The sequence below is a fragment of the Streptopelia decaocto genome (genome assembly GCF_964273445.1).
Source record: "Streptopelia decaocto genome assembly, chromosome: 12".
NCBI lineage: Eukaryota > Metazoa > Chordata > Aves > Columbiformes > Columbidae > Streptopelia > Streptopelia decaocto.
Window position 1 is genome coordinate 6,381,690 of NC_138667.1, and position 25,298 is coordinate 6,406,987.

Sequence of the window (25,298 nt, forward strand, 5' to 3'; positions counted from 1 at the left end):
ATTGCTAATTTTCCTCACTTGGAACTGAGCAAAAAAGGGACCACCATTTCAGTTATGTCCATTTATTTTAGTGATTTAATCACAAATGGCTGAGCTTCTATCTGTTCAAGTGAGATAATGCCAGAAGTCTGAGATATAAACTCCCTTATTACACTGTCATTCCCCCCCACACACACTATTCGTATAAGTGGCTTAGTGCTTCAGAAAAGGAAACATTTCATTAGTATTTACTTTCAGCTTAATATAAATTCAAGAAAATGTGAAGACTCTCTAACTTGTACATTTGCCTCCCTGTGTTGGCATGAAATATCAACTCACTGTCCTGAAAATGCAGGTAAACCTCTGCTCACTGGAAAAAGTTTGTGCCTTAGTTCAACCTAGCACCAGCTTCTGATCCTAGGAGGAACATTAGTGACGATTTTTTAATCTTGCCGGAAAGAGTGCCTTGTTTCTCTTTGTTTCGCTTTGTTTCTCTTTCTTCACTGTTTCCTTCCCAAATAGGAATCATCACTTTTTGAACACTGTTCTGTTGTCGTGTTTTTTGTTTTGGGGGTTTTGTTTGTTTGTTTGTTTCTGATGGAGAAACAAAGTTATTGATGAAGAAAAAATCTTAGTGAAAATTTTAGTGGAAACATAATTTTCAAAACCTCTTGGTATTTCTCATCCCAAGACTTTTCACATATACCTTTCCATTATATTGAAAAAGATGAAACCAAATCTGAAGTTTCACTCACTACTGTGCAACTATGCTACCCAAATTTTGGTTTCAAGTGCAAACACTGTTATTCCTCTTTTATGATTTACTGCCAGGGTCTGTGCTTGGTTGGGTTTTTTTAGATTTTTTTTTCTTTTTCTTTTTTTTTCTTAAGGTGATTTAAGCGATGTTTGTAGTGGTAATTACTCAATGTCATGTTAAGCTTTCATACAATCACATTTGTTATGTTTTAAGCTTGGTTCATCTTCCCAGTTACTGCACTACATTGATCTGTTCAAGCCAAGTATATTGCTTTAGTATTTTTTTCTCCCAATTCCCTGTAGGAAAGCCTCACATTTTAAAACCATTTCCTGTGGCCTCGGGGAAGCAATGGATTTATAACAGTCTGAGTACAAACGCACACAATCATTTAATAGGTGTATAACTATAAGCACAATTCATGCAGACTATGGATGTTGAAGGTACATGCTGATGTGTAGCAATCTGCAATAGGTAGCAGGTGATATCTGCAGCACCAGACAGCTCCTGCAGAAAACACCAGCCTTTTTTTTTGTCCATGAATTGTTATTGGATGGATGCTGATCTTTTCTGTGGCATGAATATGCTGCCATACATATTTTTAAAGCAAAAGAGCCGTTATGCACGTAACTCCACAGTGACCATATGCACAATCGCAAGAGGCCCTGAACTGGGCTGCTGAATGCAGACTGTGACACCTGGTCCCATTCTCCTCCCATATTTCTTCTGAGGATACAAATGGCTTGGCTGAAGCTCCCTGCTCTGATGCTGTCCCTCCGTGCTGCCTTCACTGTTTTCATCCCTCCCAAGCACCTCTGGGCTTCTAATGGAGGCACCTAAGTCAGGAGGCAGGTCAGCTAAGGGTGCTGCAGGACACTTCAGGTCCGTGCTCTGGTGATACCCCACTCACCTCAATGACTACAAAAGGCAGCCTGGAGTGAAAGAGCACGAGGTATAAAGTCCAGAAGAAATCTCCCAAAGTGAATGGATGGACAACTGTCAAAAAGTCCCATGGAAAAATCTATGAGCTTAAATTTTGAGCAAAAAATGATAATTTTTCTTCACAATGTTTTCTAGCTCTGCCTCCTTTCCTCAATCCATTTTTTAACTTTTTCCAAGTAGAATAGGCAAATCTCCAAACCGAATGCTTCTTCATTCAAATTTTCTTGGAGCAAAGGAATGGTGAGACTCTTTCTTGACAAGAAATCTGTCTCCTTCAGTGATATTAATTCTTCTGCACGTCTTGGTTTGAGATCCAACTGAAAAATGCCAAGTGTAATAGCACTAAACTTCAAGGACTAGCTCTCACTTGGCAGTGAAGCATTATGTTCCTTGGTTAATTCATTCGTAACATCAGTATGTCTGAAACAAGAACAGAGAGAAGCATAATTACTTATGGCAATATTTGGTTGAAGTGAGACTCATTTGTGCTACACAGATTTTTCTCTTTCTTTTGCAGCAGAACTTACACAGTGGTAGAAGGAAGAAAGAAGGAAGAAAGTGAAAGAGAGAAGAAAGGGCTTTTTGATTTATGCTGATTGAAATATTTTCCAGAGAAAAGTAGTAAAAAATGCTTTTAAGTAGTTCTTGAAAGAGCAGCAGCTGTATCAGATATCTTATCTCTTAGAAATGACCAAGTTTGTTGTTGTTGTAGTTGGTTTCTTTTCCTGTCTCCTACTGAATTGGAATTTTCCTGTAATTGCTTTGGCCATCCAGTCTTCAATTCTGCTAAGGTTTGCTTTAAAAATTAGGAGAGGAAGCACTGCTCTGCTCCCTTAGGATGCGATGGAAATTTTGATTTTGAACCAAAACTGCTTAGTAAAAAGCTTGAGATTTTTTTCTAGTTTCACTATTAAAAGCTTTGTGATTCTTCCAGTGTAAACTGTTTTTTACCCAGACACAGCACTTCCTTCTCTGACAACACACTGCCATTAAAACACTTCATCGAAGCAATGAAATTATATGTTCCTGTGTGGGTGATGATGGCAGAGGGATTTAGTGACTCAAAAGGAAACCCCATCCTGGTTTTCTTTCTTGGGTTGGAAAATAGGGAGATCTGCTTTAGGGGTCAGGTTTCCATCAAGTGAAATGGAGCTGCAAGGCATGCCCAAGTGCAGCAACATTTTTCAGTACTGACTTTGTTGGGTTTTCCCACATCTTATAAGAAAAAAAAAAAGAAAAAGAAGAGTAAATATCCTCTCTGGTGCTTTTCTGGACTGATGATGTACCCAAGATTAATACTGGCCCAAAAAAAAACAAAAAACAAACAAACAAAAAAGAACACAAACCAAACCAAACCAAAAAAAAACAACAAGGAAAGTTGGCTATTTTCATATATATGTCACCTAGCCCACACATGAGAAGGAATATGCTGCTAAAAGGGAACTTGCAAATACACCCATCTCTGGCATCCCTGCCTGTGTGGCTGGACCCTGCCTCTCATGAGCAGCATTGCCATGGGGGCAGCTGAGTTTGGGTTGCAGCCTTGGTCATCACGAGAAAGCTCTGGGGACCCCCAAAGCCTCTGCCTAGTGTCTGGGTTTGGTAGGAGCTTTAGTACTTAGTGCACACTACAAAATGTCTCCCAGCACCCAATCCTTTCATCGTGCTCTGCATCAGTTAGTAGCCAGAGAGAGAAGAGGGAGACTTTGCCATGGCACCAAGAAGCAGAGAGGGGATTCTGAGCAGCTGAGAGAGGGGCTGTTATCCGTGCAAGTGCTCTGCTTCCTCATTCCTTAGCAATTATTTGCAGCTCCCTGGTATCCAGTAGTTATTGTCTTGGAACATTTCCAAGAGCACTTTGCCGTGTGTGAAATTCAGCTAGACACATTCTGGATGGCAGAGTCTCCTGGCTGGATGAATATCATCACTCGTCGCATCAGGTCTCTGGCAGAAATTCTGAACCTTGAATTCTCGATTCTGACAAATCCTCTGCAACTTTGGCTTGAGATTTGCCATTCCACCAAACCTTTCTGCAGGGCAGCTCATTCGCAAGAATATGGAAGAAAATAAATCTTGAAAGAAAGAAAAGTATATTAACTTAGGCCATGATTTCAAATAGCTCTTAAGCATTGGCTTAGAGTTTTCAGGAGGATTTAAAAGTGTCTTCAATGTTGTCCTGCATAAGAACAGTCTTATCTCAAAAACTTGTCCTAGAAACCTTTATGGCAGCATTTCTACAGCTCCTATCACTCCTCATAATTGCAAGGAAAAGAAAGGGGGGATGGGGGAGAGGGAACACTGAGACATGGAATTTTACAGTGAAAATATAAATAAATTATATAGTCCTGTACAATTAAAAATGTAATTGCTAAATAATAAATAAATACTAAATAATACATTATTTTTTTTTAAAGGTTAACAGCTGATTTCTGTAGGGAAGCCATGAATTAAACATCATGCAAAACAATTAAACTCTGGGAAATAGGATTTCTGATATAGTGGTCAACAATTAAAAATGAATGTGTCACTCCACTCCAGGGAAAAGCAGTGAGATGCCATGCTTTCATGCTATGGGGAACAAACATATCGTGTGACTCCAGCTGGAAAGTTCTGCAAAATACAAAGTAAATATGCAGTGAGTGGCAGAGACTTAATCTGAGATGTTGCCACACAAAAGATGCAGACTGCAGACATTGCTTCTGCAGGAGAAATAGCACTGAGAGATGCTCACTCCTCCCAGTAGCAACCTTCTACATTCTCTACATGCATTTACTTGCAAATACAATTCTTAACAGTATGGGAATCTTTACAAGCAAATCCCAATTCAGGTCTACCAACTGTGACAAGTTTGTCTAGAAATCAGTTGCTGGGAGTGTAACCAAAATGCAGCCTCTCTTTATAGATTACGTCTATAGCTAGAAGACTCCTGTGAGGAGTAGGTTTAGCTAAACACCTGTAAGGGTTGTCTTTCTTTGCAGCTGTCTCTGAGCAAAGTATATTAAACACTGTACTAAAAGCTGCTCTAATATGACTTTACAGCTTCTGGACTGAAGTTCATTTCCACGTAACTATCTCCTTTTCTTTTTTCTCTATGCTGTTCATCCCCAGAAAGGTGTGCTGGAGCACCACACATATTAAAACAAAGAAAATGCTATTGTTTAAGCCAAAGTCAAATATCTTCTGATCTCATCATTAATAGTTTTGTAAGTTTATTTCTCCTGGAAGCACCCTGGAGATAATTCTGTTCATGAATCCACTTCAGTGCCAACAGCCCACCTGACTGTGTTGCCCTCTGACTGTACCTGAGCTGTGTGAAGAGAGGTACCTATTATTGGTTACCTCCCCATGCCCATTGCTTGGGGAATTGTCTGAATTGTTTACCATGGCCAACGTGCATTTGAACAGATGGTAAATATCTTCATTCCTGCCAACAAGAGTCAAGAGATGCCACTAAAATCCGTTTAGAACTGGAAAAAAAAAAACCACAGACACACACACAAAACAACTAGTTGAGAATTTACTCAGGTCTTTTTCAGGTGAAATCTGTCAGCTAATGGGTAGTTTCAAAGTGCTTGTACTGAATGGTTCATTAGAAAACTTATCTCTACCTTGGGTGCTGGTAGGAAGAAGCCCAGATGGGCACTTTTCTTCACTGATAAACAGGTTCTAGTTATACCCTGAAAGGAATTTGATTTGTTGTAGGTGCAAGTTGAAAAGAAATGCTGCATTTTCTATCTGTTCTATATCAGCAATGCACGCTATTATGGATATTATTTTAGACTTGGCAGAGTTTTTCAGAGAGAAGCAATCAAGATATAAAACCTCATGATGGCTTGGTTCACACAGCCATTTCTTTCAGCTCAGGCAACTTCATTTCTTTACCCTCCCTACTCTGTAGGGCTTCAGGGTTATCAAATACAAACCAGTGACTGCAAAATGGGTCATTGCTTTGCAACATGTCCATTAGAGATGACAAGAAACTTTTCCAATATCTTTCACATCGTCATTGCTTGTGGCTTGGTTATACTGAGTTGCAGAGTCGTACAGAACTGGCGCTCCCAAGACATTAAACTTTCATATGAAGCAGTGTGAACAGTATATCCAGACACATTTGTTCTCTATAGGATAATCTGAAACACTTTAGCTTTCCTCTCCTTTCAGTCCTTGCTGCTGCGTTGTTTTCACCTATCTGCTTGTAAAATGACTGTGGGGAACATGCCCCCTCCTCTTCTGTCAAGTTCTAGTGCCCATCTTTTATTTCCCAGGACAGCAGTACAGAGTTGGCATATGCAGCTTTATACCAGTGACAAACATTTGCCTGTGGTGTTGTGACACCTGACTTAGGAAGGCCCTGCTTCCCTCTCTGTCCTCTTTTCCATAGTCAAGACAGGACTTTGAAGGTGATTTTAAAGACTGAATCTAGAAAGTTATTTATTTTGCTTGAGGTGAACAGAGACCACATTCCCTTAGGTACTCAAGGATGAAACACTAATAAAACACCCAAGTCTGAAAGTTCTCCAAGAACTGCAACTGAACCCATCTCATGCAAAAGACAAAATAACACTAAAATGAAACTGGTTAACTATTTCCTGCCCCCTTTTTGTTGCCACTCAAGGAAGCCTTTCTCTCTGCCAGTTGGAGTTTTAATTCCTTTTTCATTAGGATGTTGATTGCTAATATAGACAAAGTTGTAATGATAATTGAATCTAAATGAGAAAAACATCAATAAAACCTCCTTGTTGAATTTACAGGGAAAGTTTACCTCTATAGGTTTATGTTATGTGGGGCTGAGGAACCTGTTTACAAAAGACTGGTGAGAGAACAGAGACTTAAAGAAATGAGCTGCCCCCTTGAAATGATGATTTGTGGCCCTCAAATTCCATTAAGATTTGGACCATCAATTTAAGTTACAAAGTATGAGTCTGGTAGGAACAAACTGAAACTGAGGAGTTCCGCACTACTGTCTCCATTAAAGAGTTGATGGATTTTACTACATCCTGGAAATGATGAAAACAGCACTAGAGATCCCATATTTTGTGTCAATGAATAATTTGCCACAAAGTAGCTATGATGTGGAAATAACTCTTGCATGTTCTTATCCTCGGATAAACGCAAAGCAACCTTTCCATCGGCCCAAATCCTCCAAAAAGGCTCAGACGGGTTCTAAATTTTTATTCCAATCTGCAATATTTTATTTACCAGCACAGGCCATATTTCTTAATTCATTATATTAAACAAAAGATGCCCATCACTCTATTAGAAGAATGGTTGAGTGGATTTTGAGTTCGGACTGGTAGATTTTCATTCCAGTTTTTAGGACTAGATTTACTGTCTTGACAAGGAGTAGGCGTTACATTTTTGTCTAGTCATTCAGCATCCTGTTATCTCCTGAGTTGAATCTAGCATCTTATGGACTCTTCCTGTGACTAACTATGAGAGCCTGGCCAAATTTTCCATCCATTGTCCAATTCTTAATTCATACCTCTTTACTGTGTTGGTACACCTGTTACTACACTAAACAGAACATAGGTCTGTGACAGACACTGGGGTCATTGATGTCTTCAAGCCAAGTTTAAGTGGGCCAGGGAAAAGGAGCTTTCCATGAGGCCAGAATTTGGTCCAACGGTACCCCGTAGTTAAGTGGAGTTGCCTGGAAGTGAGTTTGAACAGCCCACTCTCAAAGCCGCGGTTTTAACAAGCTGGACCAGACAAATCCAGCTCCAGAACAATCTCCTCTCCAGTTTTCTTTCAAAACAGGGATTGATTCTATAATTTAAATGAGATCAGAAAACTGCTGTCATGGTGTTATGGGAATTTATGATGGGATTGTCTGCTCTGAAATGCACAGACCATGCAATGAGTTTCTACAGCATCGAGGGGTATGATGCAGTTGAGATGGGGCAAGGGGGAGTGTGGAGAATCTATTTGTGTGTGGAGCTCAAGGGCATCAGTAAACCTTGAAAAAAATCAGAAGATGGATGAGATAAGCAAGTAACACTTTGTGGGAAGTAAAGCACACATGGTCTTCATTTCCCTTAATGGAGGTATGTGGAATCATATCAAAGTAAGCTCAGCAAACAGCATTTCTCCCAGCAACTGTGCATGGTGCACTTCACCAGACAATCTGTGCTTTAAACTCTGGCTCTTCTGAACACTTCCCAGTGCTCCCTTCAGAGCTATTTTCAATTTAGGGTGCCCTTCACTACCTAGTAGGAATGGGATAGAACAAAAGGATACCTCAACTCATCTTTGCAGACAGCCAAAGTCTCAGAGGAGCACAACATGATTATAATATTTAAACCTTCCAAAAGAAAAAAAAAATATCCACAGCCTTTTCAATGCTTTTATCCTATCCCAAACACTAGTGCTCAAAGTCACAGAATTTCTAATACTGACATCTAGAAATGAGGCCAAAAATCTTCTCTTGGCCAATCTAGTTCCCAGATTACATGGCCCAGAAACATTTCGGGTTTTATTGTGCAGTGCTCAAATTAAGCCACTCAAAACATACAGAGATTTGTGTAAAAGGAACCTAATAATTCTGTAGAGTGTTATATCATATTTGCAGAAATGTCCATCATTTAATTGGATTACCATTGTTTTGGTAATGGGAATCCCATATATATTCCAGATCACCAACATATACAAAGGTCTTACAGAGGATATCAATACCCTCAGTGTTGAGGTAGCAAAACCAGATCATTTGGTAAACTTGAGTTAGTCTCCAGGTTACACAGACAGGAACCCAAACTCTTGGATGGCTGAAGTTAAAGGAATGAACTCTATCCTTGAAGTTTGATTTACTGCACTGTTACAGTAGGAAAATTCTGTAATACCATGTGGCAGTAAGGGTTTAAAGTTGGAGAAATGGAGTAATCAGTTGGATCTATTGGCACAGCTTCTAAAAGCAAAGAGTTAAGCAGAACAACTCATCACCGGTCATCTACATCCATGCACCACAACTGTTGTATCTCCCTCTCCTCATTTATCCTCATAAACACTGCAGGCATCTCCAATGTTTAACCTGCTTGGCAGTTTGTGAACATTTCAACTCACAACTCAAATTAATGCCGACAACAATAATAGAATAAGAGTAATTCTCTCAGGATAAATACCTGATGCCCAAGTCTGTAACACTGTGCTTTCAAAGTTAAAATGTCCATATGTTGATTTTAGCTCTAAATGTTATAATTACACAGCTCCATACAAATTTCAACCATTTCCTAAGCCTGGCTGAGTTTATCATCTCCAGTTACCTCCCTCCATTGTTAGGGTGCCTTCACAATCAAAAGATAGGAATCTCCTATTTGCAGTTCTTTTCTTCTCAGTAGTTTAAAAGGACCATAGGTGGCTCATTCCTGAACTCTGCTGTCTAGACGACTTTATGCTGTCTTTTCTCCTGCCTGAAAAGCATATAAATATCTATTTACTTAACTTAGATAAATAAGCTCATACATAGGTTAATATGAATATTTCTCTGGATGTGAATGTTGTATGAACCTACTTACCCTTCTCTTGGTCTCCACTATATATGAGAGAAGGTAGGAGCTTTGAGAATAAATACAAGATTAATAGAAGTGGTTTAAAAAAGAGATTGAATGAGAAAGTTATTTTCTTTCACGTCCAACAGTTTTGTGAGGGTTTCTTAGCCGACGTACAGAGAACACTCAGATATTCCCAACAGAGACTGCACCTGCATGTAAATCCAGCTGCTTCTCTGCATGACTGTGTATAATGGATTTTTAGCAGCATGATAACAATTTCCTTACATGTTGCCAGCCTGTGACCCAGGCTCATTTGGAGCCCTCTCCTACCTGCTTTTTTTTTTCATTTAAGCTTGCAACAGACTTCTGTAACAGCCCTGATTTGTGCCAGACTAAACCAAAACAAGCTTAGTAGCAGCCTCATGCAAATACTGTGCCCATGAAGTTCCTGAGGGGACATGGCTAAAACCAGTCCTGCAGTTTCATGCACAGCTGTTGCTGAGAACAAGTCCCATCCTAGGGAGTCATGGAGCAAAAGCACTAGAAATTACCTGGACTTTGACCCTATTCGTACTGGGTTTCCTGATGTCTGCCTGGGAAACCATGCATTATATTGCAATTAACTGGACCAACTAAGCAAAAGACAATTCCTGAGGATAGTCCAAAGAAGTTACCATTTATCGAATAGCAATAAAAGATGCAAAGAAAAGCATCTTTACAATGAGAAACACAGAGCATAAAAATCAATTTTAAACATAAATACATATTCCCAAGCAGACACCTTATTTGTCGTGATGTAAACTACCTGTCTGACCAATGCTGATAAAGAAGAAGTTATTGAGGTAATTAAAGGTTCTTTCCATGACCCTGCACATGCACTTAGGTCCATTGAAGACAATGTATTCTCAGAGCTCTGATTAATTCTGTTTTTTAAAAACACTTTTAATAAACCACATTTTTGTAAGTACTTTGTAGCACTCTTTCTGACAGGGACATAAATAAGCAAAGCAAAGAAGTGATGGAGTAGGAAACACTGCTCACCATGTCAGCCATCCCTCCTCCTCTCTTTGTACTCCTTACAGATTTTAAAGGTCAGAAAACATGGAACAATGCCTGTGTCCTGAGGAGAGTAAAGAGGGTTAAAAAAAAAGTTCTATTGCCAATGAACTTGAGGAATTTCTTTCCTTTTGCTTCACAGAGCACTGAGCTGTCTGGGTTACATGGTACTGAGTACTTTATGGTTAACATTTGCTGTGATTGGTTGAGCCACTGTATAAAACCAAAAGGAAAGTTCACCTTTAAGATATATATTTTTAGCAACTGACCCATATGGTACAAACTGCCGTCCAAAAGATATTTTTGTGGCAAGAGGCTTTAAAGAAAAGACAAGCTTTTCTTTGTTACAAAAAGTTCACTTTAAATGATAGGCAACATTTTCAGAGTGCTGGACAACACCACTCTTCTCAGTTTCTTGGTGGAGCAAACCTTTAAGTCAGAGAAATGACTTTTTCTCCTGCCTCATTATTCTACTTTGTAACTTCTATTCCCATTTCTCTGTTCCTTATAAAGGGAATCTTCTGGCATGTCAAACAAACACATTTTAAAGAGACCTGTTTTTTGTTTAAAGGGAAAAAATCATCAGTCAAGTGACACTGACAATAAGGGTTTCTATTTCCACAAATCCAAAAATGGAATAAAACTATTGAACAATGGCTTTATATATCTTTACAACAGCAGAGACAAAAAGGATCTGAATAGATCTGTGGTTGTACATTAATGTAAAAAAAACCCCAATGTGAATAAAAACTGAGGAATCATACTACTTGCTTGCTGGTGCTGCCTGGGCCCAAGCCAGGTAAACCATGCTGCAAACCCCAGGGAGCTGAAGTGAGAAGATGCTCCAGGAGCAGTTTGTGTGTTGGACATGACAACAACCTCCCAGGGGTTCAATGGTGGAGTGATGCTCACCCATGCACACCTCAGGGTCTCACAACCTAATGAGAACCTCCACGGACCATGATGCCCACCTTCCTTTGGCAGGGAGAGACTCAGGGTGTCTGGTAGCCCTGTCTCAGCAGGGAAACCCAAAGCCAGGAGGGACCTTGAAAATGTCACCATGACTAAGGGAGGACCTGAGCTAACTCATCCTGAGAGGTGTTTATCCAGCTGCTCCTGGAGCCTCCCCAAACAATCCTACTGCTTCTCTTCAAATCTCAAAGACAGGGAAAACTGATTACTACCTTGGTCCTCACAGCAGCTTCACATCACACCTCTCTGTTGTGGAAGCTGTGCTAAAGCTGTTCAGAAGCTGTGTGTTGCTTAAGAGATGCAGTTTGGCTGCCCCTTTTCTAGCATTTGTATCTCTGTTACCCAGCAGGTGTAGTGTACTCAGGTCTGCACCAGCCCTCCAGTCTGCATTCCTACCAAGCTATTGGCCCCAAACTGCAGCTGTTCTACCTGTCTGGACTGAAATTAATCCAAATCTTCTGTGCGTCAGTGTGGGGGCAGAATTGCTTTTGCTCAGCAGGCTGCAAATGCACTCTCCAGTCATTCAGAGCACTGCCTACAGCCATCTCTAATTTTACTCTATTTTGTTTAGGTTGGAGTAGCTGGGCTGGTATTTTTTTCCTCCCCTCCACTTAATCTACCTTTGTCTAATAACATCTTCTAATAATATCTTTTATCCTGATTTATTTATAGCTACTGCCCTTTTATTCAGGTATTGCTACTGAAAGTGATGTAAAATTGAGTCCAGTTACTGTGGAGGTGCCAGGGGTAAGTTACTTATTTGTAGGTTAAGTTTTAGATTTGAAATACTATTGAGATAGATGGATTTTCTGTGTTGTTCCTGCCCTTAGTCACACTGCAGTCTGGATGGGAAGAGAATGCAGAGGGGGAGAGCAGTATGGGTGTGTGCCAGCATGTATTTCTGGAAGCTCACTATCTCAAAGGAAAAGTGACTGATAGATTATCTTTATTTGCCTGGCAGGTGGTACTTAGCATAGGGAAGTTGTATTGGACATGCTTGGTCCTTTCACGCTCCAATTGAAGGAAACAAATGGTCAACAAAAAGCACAGGCAGAAATCTATTCCAAGGATGCTTTAACATGCCATCTCGGTTTGCAAACACTGCTTGCTTATTTGTCTTTTTTTTTTTTTGAAACAACAAATCTCCTTGTTAGATGTTACAGCAATGTGACAGAACAAAGAGGCATCCTGCAACTTGGCAAGCAGCACCACTGGCAAAGCTCAGTGAAGGAGGTGATTCTGCAGCGCAGCACAGCAAGCTGTGCCATGGGAGGTGTGGATGCTCTGGATGTCTCTGTGCCAGGCTACCAGTGTTGGAGATGACAGCAAGGAAGAGCTGCATCCTATGGATGGCTGAAGGACACCCCCATGCCTTCAGCTCTACAAAGGTAGGAGAGGGAGTTCACCTTGGTCTCACATCCTAGGAGAAGTTAGTTTCTCCTTTTGATATTGTGCTCCATTTACCTTAGAGGTCTAAAAGCATGAGGCCAGTGTTAGTAATTCCGCCTTCTGTCCCAACACAAACTCTAGTGAAACTAAAATAAAACGTTTGTTCAGCCTGATTTTGAAAACTTCCAGAGGTCCATCTTCAACACTTAGTCCAGGCTCTGAGTCTATCTTTGTCCTTTCCACTGGAATGTTTTTTTTATTTGGTTGTTTGGTTTGGGTTTTTTAGTCCTTTATTTGCTTTTGTTGTTGTTGTTGTTGGATTTTTTTTTACATTTTTCTTCTTTAATACCTAGCTCCTATTACTTGGCATTATTAGATGTTTGTTATTATCTACGAAGTTGGCACCTGGTCCTTATGTAGGAAGCAAAATCATCAGGAAAGCAGAGTGAATGAAGCCATTTTGCTTCAACTGTTGAATTTCAGCATGAAACATTTGGCATGGAATTAAGGCCCTTTTTTTTTTCACACTGGATGTATGGTATGCAGGCTACTAGAAAAATTAGCTTACATATAAAAATACTCTTAATTATTGCATAGCAGCTTCATGTCTGCCAGGGTCAGTCATAACGAATGTAACAACATCTTTCTATAGAGTTTTGGCACTGGAAGTAGAAAAAAAGAGTCCAGAATTGCCATGTGGGGAATCTCAGATTTTTATTACCATGAGTGTTTAACTCTCTCTTGAAAACCAGTAACCAAAATAGTCCTTGCAGTAGGTTACACCAAAATCATTCTATGTATGTAAAGCATGTAAGAAACTGAAACTCAGAAATTAAAACAATAGTGCTACGGATTCCTTGTGGACGCTAAAGAGAAAACTATGTGGGCGAAAAGCAGAGGAATAAGAAACCATCAAGTTGGTAACATAAGGGAGGCCCCGGCACTTGGAGAATAGAGAAATAGGAAGGGTTTGGCAGAGGAAATAAAAAAGCAAAGAAAAAATAGACTTCAAAACTTCAGGAATACTTTGGGCTGCCAAACCCAGTGAGAAGCAGCAACTGAATTCCAGCCTTACTGAAGAGTTTGGACTGAGTTAGCAAGGAGCCCATCAAATAATTCCAGTGACTGTGAATAGATCCTGCAAGACAGGAACTGAAGATCTTTGACTCAGCTTCAGGAACAGAGCTCTTCTGGTAGTATTCACAGGAAAAGAGCAAAAGCAGGGAGAGACTTGTGTGTAGGTTCTACTACGGCCAACCGTGAGAAGCAACAGGAGACACTGCCAGGACAGATCTGCTGCTGCGACAGGAAATGCAGTGATCAGCTTGTACTAACTGACAGTTTATCCAGGGGCCATTTCACTCTGGAGCTCAGGATCAGCTCTTAGGCTGATGTAGATCTTCAATCCTCCTTTTCAATGCACTCCACCCTACAGGAGCCTTCACCCTCAGGGCCGCGTTTGGTCCCCACTCTGAGTCCATCAGTGGCAGATGTTGCTGCCTGCTCCAGCACTGTAAAGCAGAGTCCATTGAGGATGTCTCCTCAGCGTCCTGCTTGCAATGGTGACAGCCATCACACACCAACCTGGACTTTATGTCTTTCTCTCCCCTTCCTTCCCTGGTCCCTTTTCTCTTCCCCCATCTCTCCAAGTTACTGCCAGTCACTTCCAGGCAAGCGTTTTGCTTTAATTTACAACATGGATCCTTCTTTTCCCCATTTCTATGATTTTCAGTGTGACAAAATGACACTTCTGACAAGCAAGCCTTTCTCTTCCCCCACCTTCCTTCATTCTGTGGATGTTTTCTTAGCCAATTAATCTAACATCATGTACCATTTAGGTTTGAGAGGCTGGCGTGACTCTTGAAGGAGACAGAATGTGCTGCTGGGAACGGAGGGGTGGAGGTGATGGAGAGGATCATGAGGAGGCTCCAAACTGCTGGAATTACTCATCAGGAGGGTGGCAACATGGAAGCCTGGAATATCATCCTTCCAGGTCTTCTTCCTCACAGACATCTCTGACACGCAGCTGTCAATACATGGTGGAGCCATTGTGTATGTGTGATGAGAGGAGGGACAAAGTTCTGCTGAAATGTTATCAAGTAGATATCATGGATGTGTCTTTCAGGGTCTCTGAAAATCCCTTCACATAATTAGCAGGTGGGAACAGTGCAAAATACTAGCTGGAGAGGGGTAGCTCTTCCCCTCTGGACAAAACTCTTTAAAAAGAATAGCCAAGTTTTCAAGATCAAAATAAATAGCTTGATGCCTGATGACAAAAAATAAAATCCAAGATTTTTTCACATCCTTTCCTTCCAGTCCAATTTTTCTGTCAATTTGAAAATCTTTGTGCTAGAAACGCAGCTGAGTCACATGGAATCACACACACAACATACTAGAAATGGCAGCCAAATTTCAAACCCAACTATTCTACCTGAGTTCTGAAGGAATTTGTTTAATTTTATTTGGTTCTTCCCCAGTCATTAGTTCCATTCTGTTGTTCCTTGTTCTGGGAAAACCATCCTCAGCTTGCCCTGAGAACCTACTGCCCTGTAATTCTGTGTGGTTTTAGATCGTGTTCCTGGATTTTGAGTCTTTTAATTTCACAAGGGTTAGAATTGCTCTCCCCTTGCTTTATGCTAAATCTACTGGTTTAACATGATATTCCAGTTCTACAGATTGATGCATTAAGTTGCATTAATTGTAATAAAATCACAGGATTCATCACTGCAAACATGCAGGAAAAAGTCTCCAATTTCATAGAGTATCTTTTTCCCTAGGGGAAAAAAATACCAGTTTAAGAGCAGGGTTAGATCATCACCTCCCAAGCATAAGGTGTAAAAACAGTGGGATTTCAGAAGTGCTCTCTTGGAGGTTTCAGGTTGTTCAATGATGCCAATCTGATCACTGCATGGAAGTTTCCCTGTAAGCAATTCTCTCTTTAACCCACCTGGCAACTGCCTGAACACAGCCCTGTCTATGAGACTCCTGGCACTTCTGCTGCAGGGCTTCCCATTACTCTTCATTTTCGATTAGCTTACAACGGACTACTGAGTGAAAAGCCTTGAGGACACAGTGCTTTTGTGCAGGAAGCTTTAAAAAATCAAATGCCGGCATGTGAGAAGACTTCGCAGCCTCTACTACAGTGGCAACAGCCTGTTGCACTACCACCAGTTTCTAATAACAACTCATCCAATACTCGGCCCTTGTCTACTGTTTTGAAACTACAAAGCATTTTCTGCTTGCTGTGTGAGCCTTGGGAGCAGTCTTGCTTCAGATGCCATGGGAGTGCCTTGGCCTCTTGCATTGGTACAGGAAAATGAAGCTGGGAAGCAGCTCAGTGTCCCTCTACCTCTGGAATGCTGAGCAGGGATGGGTACAACACTGGAGGGAAAAAAAAGTGAAGGAGAAAAGTGACGCTTTTCTGCCGGCTTCAGAAAGAGGAAGGACAAGAAATTAAATCTTCGCTTTTGTGGCTTACGAGAGATTTAGCTTCAGCCCAAGGCAGTTCGTTTCGTTAAAAACAGAGAAAACAATTAACAATGCTGGCCAAAATTTTGCTACAAAATCCAAGAGATTTTCGTCTTCTTAACATGCGACATTCAATAAACAGACCAGAACAAAAAAAATTAAGGAAGCTTTACCCTTCTGTATTATTTTTGGCTTTTTGAAGGGGATTTAAAGCTATTTTTAAAATATATGTATATGTAAATTAGCTTATGTTTTATGCACAACATTGGGAATCTGTCAACAGGAACGGATGCTGTGACCTTTGCTCGCAGGTCCTTGAAATAGTGGCCTGTGAGACTATCAAAGAGCATGGGTGGCTCTGACACTTCTTTCATTACCCACTGCAAAAGAAAATAGATGTTGTGTAAACTAGAAGCTTGTGGGCGCTAATGGCAGATTTCACATGGGATAAACATATGTTCAGTTTGCTCAGAGTGAGTGAATTTCCCACTTTACTACCAAAAAAAAAAAAAAAAAAGCCTTATTTTTAACGGATGGAAATTTCACTCCAGAACACTCCAATTATTACTTGCAAAATTCAGTTCTCTGCCCTTGGATGTTCAAGACTGTGATGAGAAGAACAGCATGAAATTCCTAATATTACTATCAATCTTGAAAATAACTGAAGCATCTAAGTTTTCTGCCTTTTGTAGATTAAGATTCAATGTCAAATTTGAAGGTTGCTGAAAAATAAGATGTGAATAAAACTCAAAAGGATCAGTGCTCAGCTGAAGAACAGGCCAAAGGAAGTTTGGATGTGGAATCCATTTACTTTTGTGCTAGAAGATAAAACCTAGCTCACAAATCTCGAGAGAACAACCCCCCCAAACCTTCTGTTGTTTTAAAGATGTATTGATGTTTAACCTTCAAACTGCATTACAGCAATTTTTCTCCCATACCAGCATTTTGGTTCCTGCACTTTGAGCCAACCCAAAACTACACAAGTGAAAGGGGGACAACAAAGAGTATAGGAAAAATTATTCAGTTCTTTGATGATTTCTCCAGGGTTTGGTCTGTGCTGAAAATCACAGAGGACCTTTGTTCCACAGAAAGAGGTGACAGTTTCTCCCTGGGTGCCTTACAAATTTTCAAATCATGTCCCAGCTATTCCCTGCATCCCCTAGCTAGCCTGCTTTGCAAAAATATTGAAAAGCCTGCACAACTTGATGGTCATTTAGTGTTGCACCCTGGGTCTGGGTCTGCTCACGTGAGTAAAGTTGCTCAAACATCCAAACTCCTGTTTCAGATTCTACAGACTGAGGCAGAGAACATGATCCAATGATTTCAGCACCTCAAATCCTCGAGATTCCTGCCCTGAGACAAGCCTGGATCCACAAAGGCCTTACTACAAATTTTAACAAACACTCCATAGTGTCTTTTGACCTAAACTAGACTTATAAATTTACACATCCATAAAGCAAGAGCTGTTTAAACATAATATGCTGCAAAACCAGAACTTTTCTATTCATATGGCAGTACTCAAAGCTTTTTTTACATCTGTGCAATTGGAAGCAGTGGAAAACGAGACTAGGTCATAAACAAAGTGAAAGTAAGGGCAGGGATTTGATGCTATACCTAAAGCAAGATTACATTTCAGGGACTCACAGCCTGAAATTCTCGTGCCAATGTTTCTCCCCTCCATGATTTTTTAATGTGGTTTCTCACCACAGGCATTTTGTGACACACAGCAGAAACTGTGTGACTGCCAGATTCAGCATGACACCAAACCAGCAGTGGATCAAACATCAACACATCCTTGCGTTCCTTCTCCCTGACTTGGCACAGGGTCACGCAGAAGGGCATCTTGCTTTGGCCACTTGGTGCTTTTGCTGCATTCATCATTCCTTGGCAGTGATTCCACATTCAGTTTTTCTCTCTCCCTCCATCCTCCCACAACACATCCCCTTTGTGCACAGCAACTCTGAGTTTTGGCTATGTGCCTGCCTCCTCTAGTTCTCTCATCTTGTACGATTAATGAATTGGAGGTACCATTGACTATTGCTTTGTTGTTGGAAGGGGCACCAGTAATTCCAAGAACTGATTTTGGGGAAAATTTAGTTTTACAACAACCAAAAAACCTGGAACACACTTTAAATGTTTTTAGACAAGTGTGGAGACTGGATAGAGATGTTAAAGCCTGGGGACAGGTAGAAGGCAGAGCAGAATAGGAGAGGGACTTGGGTTAATGATGATAAAGCTTATGTAAATAATGACTTGAGTTGTGAAAACATTGAAGAATACCAAAGAAAATAAGGAGCCCCTCATAGTTACCATTCTTACAATTTTATTTTAGCAAGCAATACCTAGCTTTGTGACACATGTCACCACAGATCTCCCACCATCTTTTCCCTCATGATACACATCTGCTGGTCAAATAGTGCTTTGCTTCCTGATGAATAAACCTCTTACTGAAGAGATGGAGCAGGTATGTAGGGCCAGTGACAAGTAAGAGTGGCATTAAAATTAAGGCTACACCAAGATAACTATGTGAACATGAGGCCCTTTAGTAGTAATTTCTATATGACAGATCAAGGAGGAGAGGGATAGATACGGGAATAAACTGCAAAGAAGTAAAACAAAGTTATCATAGCTGAATTGGAAAATAGCCCCAGGGGATAGCTACGTGAAAGGGAAGAAGGTGGGATACTATATTTGAAGGACAAAGTAGGGAGGATTGGATTCAATATTAGACCTGAGCTAGTTTATTTTAGCCTGGCACAGCAAGAAGTTTGGTCTTGCAATGTGATTATTGATCTCTTCCTTTCATGCTGCTCAGTGCTGAAATGCCCTGAATATAAATGGGGATTTTTAGTGGATTCCAGCTATTTTAAAGAAAAGTTGTAAATGTATGGTCACTTCTGAGCCACTCACATGACCACCTCATGAGACCAACACTTTCTTTCAATAAATAAAGTAAAATTAAAAAAAAAAAAAAAAAAAAAAAAAGAGAGAGAAGAGAAAATTAAAATTATAAAAAAAAAGGGGGGGGACAGATTACTCTGCTTGGCATTTGCCTTTATCCTGACAGTACTATGTGCCTACATCCCCAGATCCAGTTCATGAGTGATGGAAAAGAAAATGCATGAGGGACTCTGACATGGAGGGACCATCTGTGTGATGTCTGAACTCAGTGTTGTAAAAGCCATATGAGAAATTCAAATATGATGCACCCCTGCCATTGCCACACACAGAGAATGACTTAGAAGACAAAAGGCAGCAGCAACTGCAAGATGTTTGCACAGCAGAATGCTGGGAGTAGCAAGTTGGGGAAAATTTAGGGTGAAAATGATTGAGCCACTAGAATGGGAGAAATTCATCGTCAAGACATTCTTCAGATCAAATATAAGTTTTTGAACATGTAGTTTGTTATTATCATTCCACATGGGTACTGCAATAGTCCTGAGACACCCTGGGCATGAGGAGCTGCATGGATTCATAGGGAAGCAGAGTTCTCTGTGGTCCCACATTTAAGGACATTGAAAGGCAAAAAGGGTACCAGTATCTCAAAATGAGACAGAAGTCCATGACAGGTAAAATCCCCTATTTCTAGTGACTATGTGACTAGTGACTACGTCACTAGAAATAAAACCAGGTTCTTCTGAGTTGACCCAAAGGCTACTCTTTATTTCAAACTCATTTTAATTACACCCTTGCTGAATCTATTATCCTCATTTCTCTCTCACTGTCTTGGGTGATAGAGGCTCAGTTAAACTGCCGCACAGCCAGCATCATCATTTTTCTCTGGAAAGACTTAACAAAAACGCTCATCCTTTGCTTTCCATTTCCTGTCTATAAAGTAGAGCTAATGCTGCTTGCCCTTCTGACTTACTTTCTTATATCCATTTTCTTTTCTATTTTTCAGAGCAAAGATTCCCTTCTTTTATGTCTTCTGCAGTGTTAAAACATAAGCTAATAGACACTCTTGGCAGAAAATGTGGCTTAAATGAAGAAAACAGTAGTTATCCTCTCTTCTGAAAAGTGGAGTAAAAGGGATTTTGCTATTTTGCAATGTTTCAATAAAAAGGCTTGAGTACAAAATATAAACTTTCCAGGTCTTGAAGTGCCAGCCACTAGTATTACACTGACCAGACCAGGCTAGGAACACAAAGATTTTTTTTCAAAGTCCTCACCTGTTATTCTTCCTCACTTTCAAAAGCATTGTGTGTTTGCCATTCTCACGGAGACACCAGTTTGTGACCTTGTTTCTTGAATTACACTTCTTCCTGCAGAATCAACTAAAATACTTCAGAGAACATTTTATTTTTTTTATGAATTCTACTCCTTGGAGAAAACAAATGCCTGGACATTACTTCAGTGCAGGTGCTAATAATAGCTGAATGAGTGTCTGAGCGGACATGCACCATACCGTAATGAAGAATTGGCTGCCATATAATTATCTTGGTGAATTCTATACTTTAAGGCTTTAAAAAAGGTTGTCAGCTCTTAACAACTTACAGCTTCCAAACTAGCCCCTTTCCTGTATTTTCCTTGAATACAGAATGGAGAAAACCCCTAGAAATATGATCAGAAGATTTGTTTGTAGTAAGATCAGTCACATTGTAAAATAAACTCATAAAAAGGAGTGACAAGAACCATAAATGTCAATTGCTTTACAGAAAATAAAGTAAAGCTGCCCCAGACAAGGTGGTTATCACAGGAAGTGGCATCAGTCAGCACACAAGAAATGCAAAATTATTTGCAGAAATGCTGATTTCATTAAATATTAAGGTTCCCTGCAGTTTTAAGTGTTTGGAAAACTTTTAGCCTAGTTCAAAGTTAGTGGCAGGGGCAGGAGAGAAAAAATGAATAAGAAACTAATTTTTTTTATTTATAGGTACCATGAGGATTTTTGTAGTGCGTAAGAAGTTATCTCTCTCTTTTGCTAGGTGTTCTGCTATTTATCCCTGATAAACATCCTCTAATGTTTATCCTTTTATTTTGCCTGCTGTTTACTTACAAATATAGATTTGCTTCTCTCCCCTTCTGAGTAACCTTTGGAGTAAAGCTTTCAGTGAGGAAGGGATAGCCTGAGGTGGCTGAGTGTGCAGCGTTTTCTTCTCTGCTTCACTAGTTGGAAGGCTCCAAAGAGGAAAGAACAGACCAGAGTTCAACTCTGTTTACACAGCCTCAATCTGGTACTATTTACCAACATCTCTTTTGAAGTCATCCAGAAGTCTTCTGAAGTCATGCCTACCTATGGGATGGGGCTTCCAGAAGAATAGTAATGCTGAGATGAAAGGCATAAGAGGGAGAACAAGGAAAGGGAGAAGGTAAAGACAGCAGAGAAACATAGGATGCAAAAATTTCCATCAACAATTTAATTATTGGTTTGCAAGACAAAAAAACCTTTTCTACCTGGAGACACAGAATGGCCACAGAGATAAATGCAACAAAGGTAAGCTGCCAGGCCTTGTAATTCACTGCATATTCTACTGTAAATCACAGGTTCTTTTTCAAACACTCTGACAGTGGTTATTGGGGGTTCGACAAGATGACCTTCCAACCCAAACTATTTTATGATTCTATGACAGAGGCAGGTAGCATGGAACTATGTATTTCTTGCCTCAGAAATTCTTCAAGCACATCAGAAAAGGTCGTAAGAAGAAATCAGAGTGGTAACATGTCAAAGGGGATGAACAAAGTATATAACTGGTGCTTTTGGTAAGAGCATTTGCAAATCTAAAGAAAAAGAAAGGAAGGAATTAACCAAAGCTACAGATGAATTCACATGCATGCACACACACCCACACCACACGATACACCCACATCTGCCCTCCCCACATGTCCCCCAACTCCTGAAAGAACTATACAGTGATTACTAAGCATAAAGACATACTCATGGCTCATAATGACTCCAAGCTATAAACTTCTGGAAGCTGAAAGAAGCACTGCTATGTGCTTGCCCTGTTCTTCCACTCTTTTCCTAGCAGGCTCCCTTGCTGCTGGACAGTCTACTTAACTAGTTGGAGCTTCAGTCTCACCCAGTTCTTATACTATGTTATGTTCCTAACTAGGGGAAATAGAGAAAGGAGTTCCCAATATAGCTAATGATGTCACTTACATGAAAATGCTACTACCAAAAAATGTCATTTCTAATACTTACCGAACTGTGAAACACATTCACACTGGAATGTGTGCCACTGTAGATGCCCAGTAGAGGTATCTTGGCACAGCTCCCTGAGCTGGAATGTAACACAAATATATCTACAATTTTACATTATACCCATTTCTAAAGAACATGCAGGAAAGCAAAAAAACAATTTCAATGTAATTGTTCTGGGTATCCCCCATTACTGTTGATAAAAGACTCTTAAATGCATGGAAGGCAGGAAACATAAACTGTTTTGTTGATGGGTATTGGAGTTGAACAAATTATTTACAATGAATAATTTATCTGACTAAATTAGATGCTTTTTGCTTGATGAAGACTAAAGTTTCCTCTAATATATATGTATTTGAACATTTGAATGACAATTCCTTTGAGTGCACGGTATCCATGAGCTGGTGGTGAGCAGCTCTCTGACAGTAACAGGTTTCGTTGACTGAGCACTGTACGAGGTCAGCACAGCTTGGCTGAAGGGTAGAAGTCTTCCCATCCACCTCCACAGGGGACTTCTTTGGGCCAGCAGGTAGGAGGTGAGCAGGGAAGCATTCTGCATGGCACTGTGTTTGTTCTGGCTGGCTGAGTCTTCAAAGCACTTCCAGCTTGCACATGTATAATTCAGGTCCTGTGAACACCAGCTGTGCCAGTCTGGGCTACTATTTGCAAAGAATCATATTTTACTGGGAAATGATGAGCTATTTTGACCCATCTGTATATTTTGATATATTGCCAAATGAAGAATTGGGACTGGTCAGAAAAGCAAATAAAAGGTCTGGGCCAAGGCCCAACATTGGCATATATTTGAGATAGTTTAATTAACTAGATGATCAGCTCCAATGACAATGTCCAGAAGTGATCGAAGAACCAAACTCTGAGATGGGACTTGCTCTGTAGCTCCCATCAGCACGCTGGTCCTTTCCCAGATGATGTGGAAAGAGCCAGTCTGCCCCTGAATGCAGCAGCAGAGCGATGGAGACGAAGATCAAAGTGCAAGAGTCACAGGGAGTCCACAAGTCACGTCAGCATGCTGGGACTGTCTGGCAGCTTGGGTATTTCATGCTCACATCGGCTGAGAATTTCTCACTGCAGGAGGAAAGGAAGGGTGAGCAAGGGATGTGATGAAGGACAGTGACTCAGGCTGCCATATTTGGGGTGGAGGAAGAAGCAAAGACATGAGTCACCCATCAAACCAGTCAGGAAGGGCCAGCTTCTATCCAGAAGATTAATTTGAGACTGGCTGATTGCCAAGAGGAAATCAGATGGAGGGATGCAGGAGACAGTGTTTCTAGAAGAGATGTTTCAGAGCTTGAGAGATGAGAGAGAAGATTAACCAGAAGGACCCAAGATAAATGAAATCAGATATTTTGGAAAGGGAAGGGAAATGAGAAGGGTGCACAACCCTTTTCACTCTCGCCCAGAAAAGCTACTTAAGGATTGGGAATATAAAATACAGTTTCCTGTGTTTGTCATTTCTTCTTCCCCAGTGAAACTACTGAAATCCCTCACATGATGATGCTGAGGGACCTGTTTAAGTACGTACTTTTATGAACATCCAAGAAAGAGAAGAAAACATTGGAGGAAGATTTTCTGGAGCATTGACTTCACATAGGGGTACAAAATATACTGCTACCACAAAATCAAACCAGTGAGGCAGGCAGATTGCAGAGGTGCTGCGTGCTAAGGTGATCCATGCTGGTGGGCAATGCAGATGCCAAATGCAGGTGTGAATCAGCTGCTTGCCAGCGCACTCCCAGTGCTGTGTCTCTCAGAAATGGGGCCATCATCCTCACCAGAGATAGCGGCTCCTACCACAGCACAGAAGGGAGGTGCAAAGAGGAAGTATAGAAGTAACCGTGCCTAATGCTCTTTTCATCTCTGTTAACTAGATTCTCATTTGATGAATGCTACACAGGACTGATTTACTCTAAGGTTATTCCAGTCATCTTCTTGCTCTTACAGGAGGCACAAAATAAGAGGGTAAGGCTAAGCCTAGCTCTGGCCCTTATCTGAAGACAAGTAGAATGTTCTATCAGCAACACGCTCACTGTCATCAAGTTGTAGTAGAGAAAAGGTGGTGTAGCATGATTATGTTACCACGACCTGGATCAGGGAAGAGGAGCAAATAGGAGGAAATCTGCTACAACCTTGAGAAAGTTGTTTATGCTGTCTGCAACCGCATCTCCTCTTCTACAAAACAGCATTTATGAATTTTCCCTACTTCATAAGGATATTCTGAAGGTGTAGTTCATCTGAAGACAGTGACTTGAAGAGGAGTGTGTCTTCACTCTGTCAAACTTTATAATTTGCTATAAACTGCAGTTTTTGGAGGTTTAAGATCTTGCTCACAGTACATTGACTGAAAATTTGATTAAGTATGCAGTGAAGAGTGCAGTGACTTCTGATCAGAGGGTGTTTTCATTAGAACATCAGAACTATTATAGCTGTCTAAATAATATACAGGTATGATATATATAGTATCATCAAGGATTTACATCTTGAGATGGTAATGGTTTGAGAGGACATGTTTTCTGGACCCTCCAGTTAACATCAAGAGGTTGCCTCCATTTTTTTAATACTCAAAATGGCATGATTTGCTCATCAGGACAGAGGACTACAAAAATTCTCCCTACAGACAGATTAGTATTTCCTTTAACCAGATGGTTTTTGGGTTTCATTTGTTATCTGAAAAAGGCCACAGTGGGAGTCACAAGTGACTATGCCAGCCACTAAGGACAAGCAGCCTTTGGCAGCTGTGACCACTTGACGAGGTCTGTTGTATTTCTCCCAATGCCCTGGGTCTGTAACCGCAGTCTAAGATATGGTGCAGAAAGAAAGGGTTAAGATATTTTAGGGTGTTTAAAACTACAATACTTCTGGATCCCATCCCTAGTTGAAATGCAGTGCAGCAGGTAGAAATTCAACAAGCATTGACTGATGACTCCTGCCCAATCAACCACGTATTATCAGTCTCTGACACAAACAGATGACTTTGTAAGACATTTCTATCTGTCTCCATTCAGTTCTTGCCTCTACTGTCATGCTGGCCTGCACAGTAGATACTCTATTTGCAGCTCTCCAAATGGAAGCACCAAGATGTGCACCCATTCCCCAT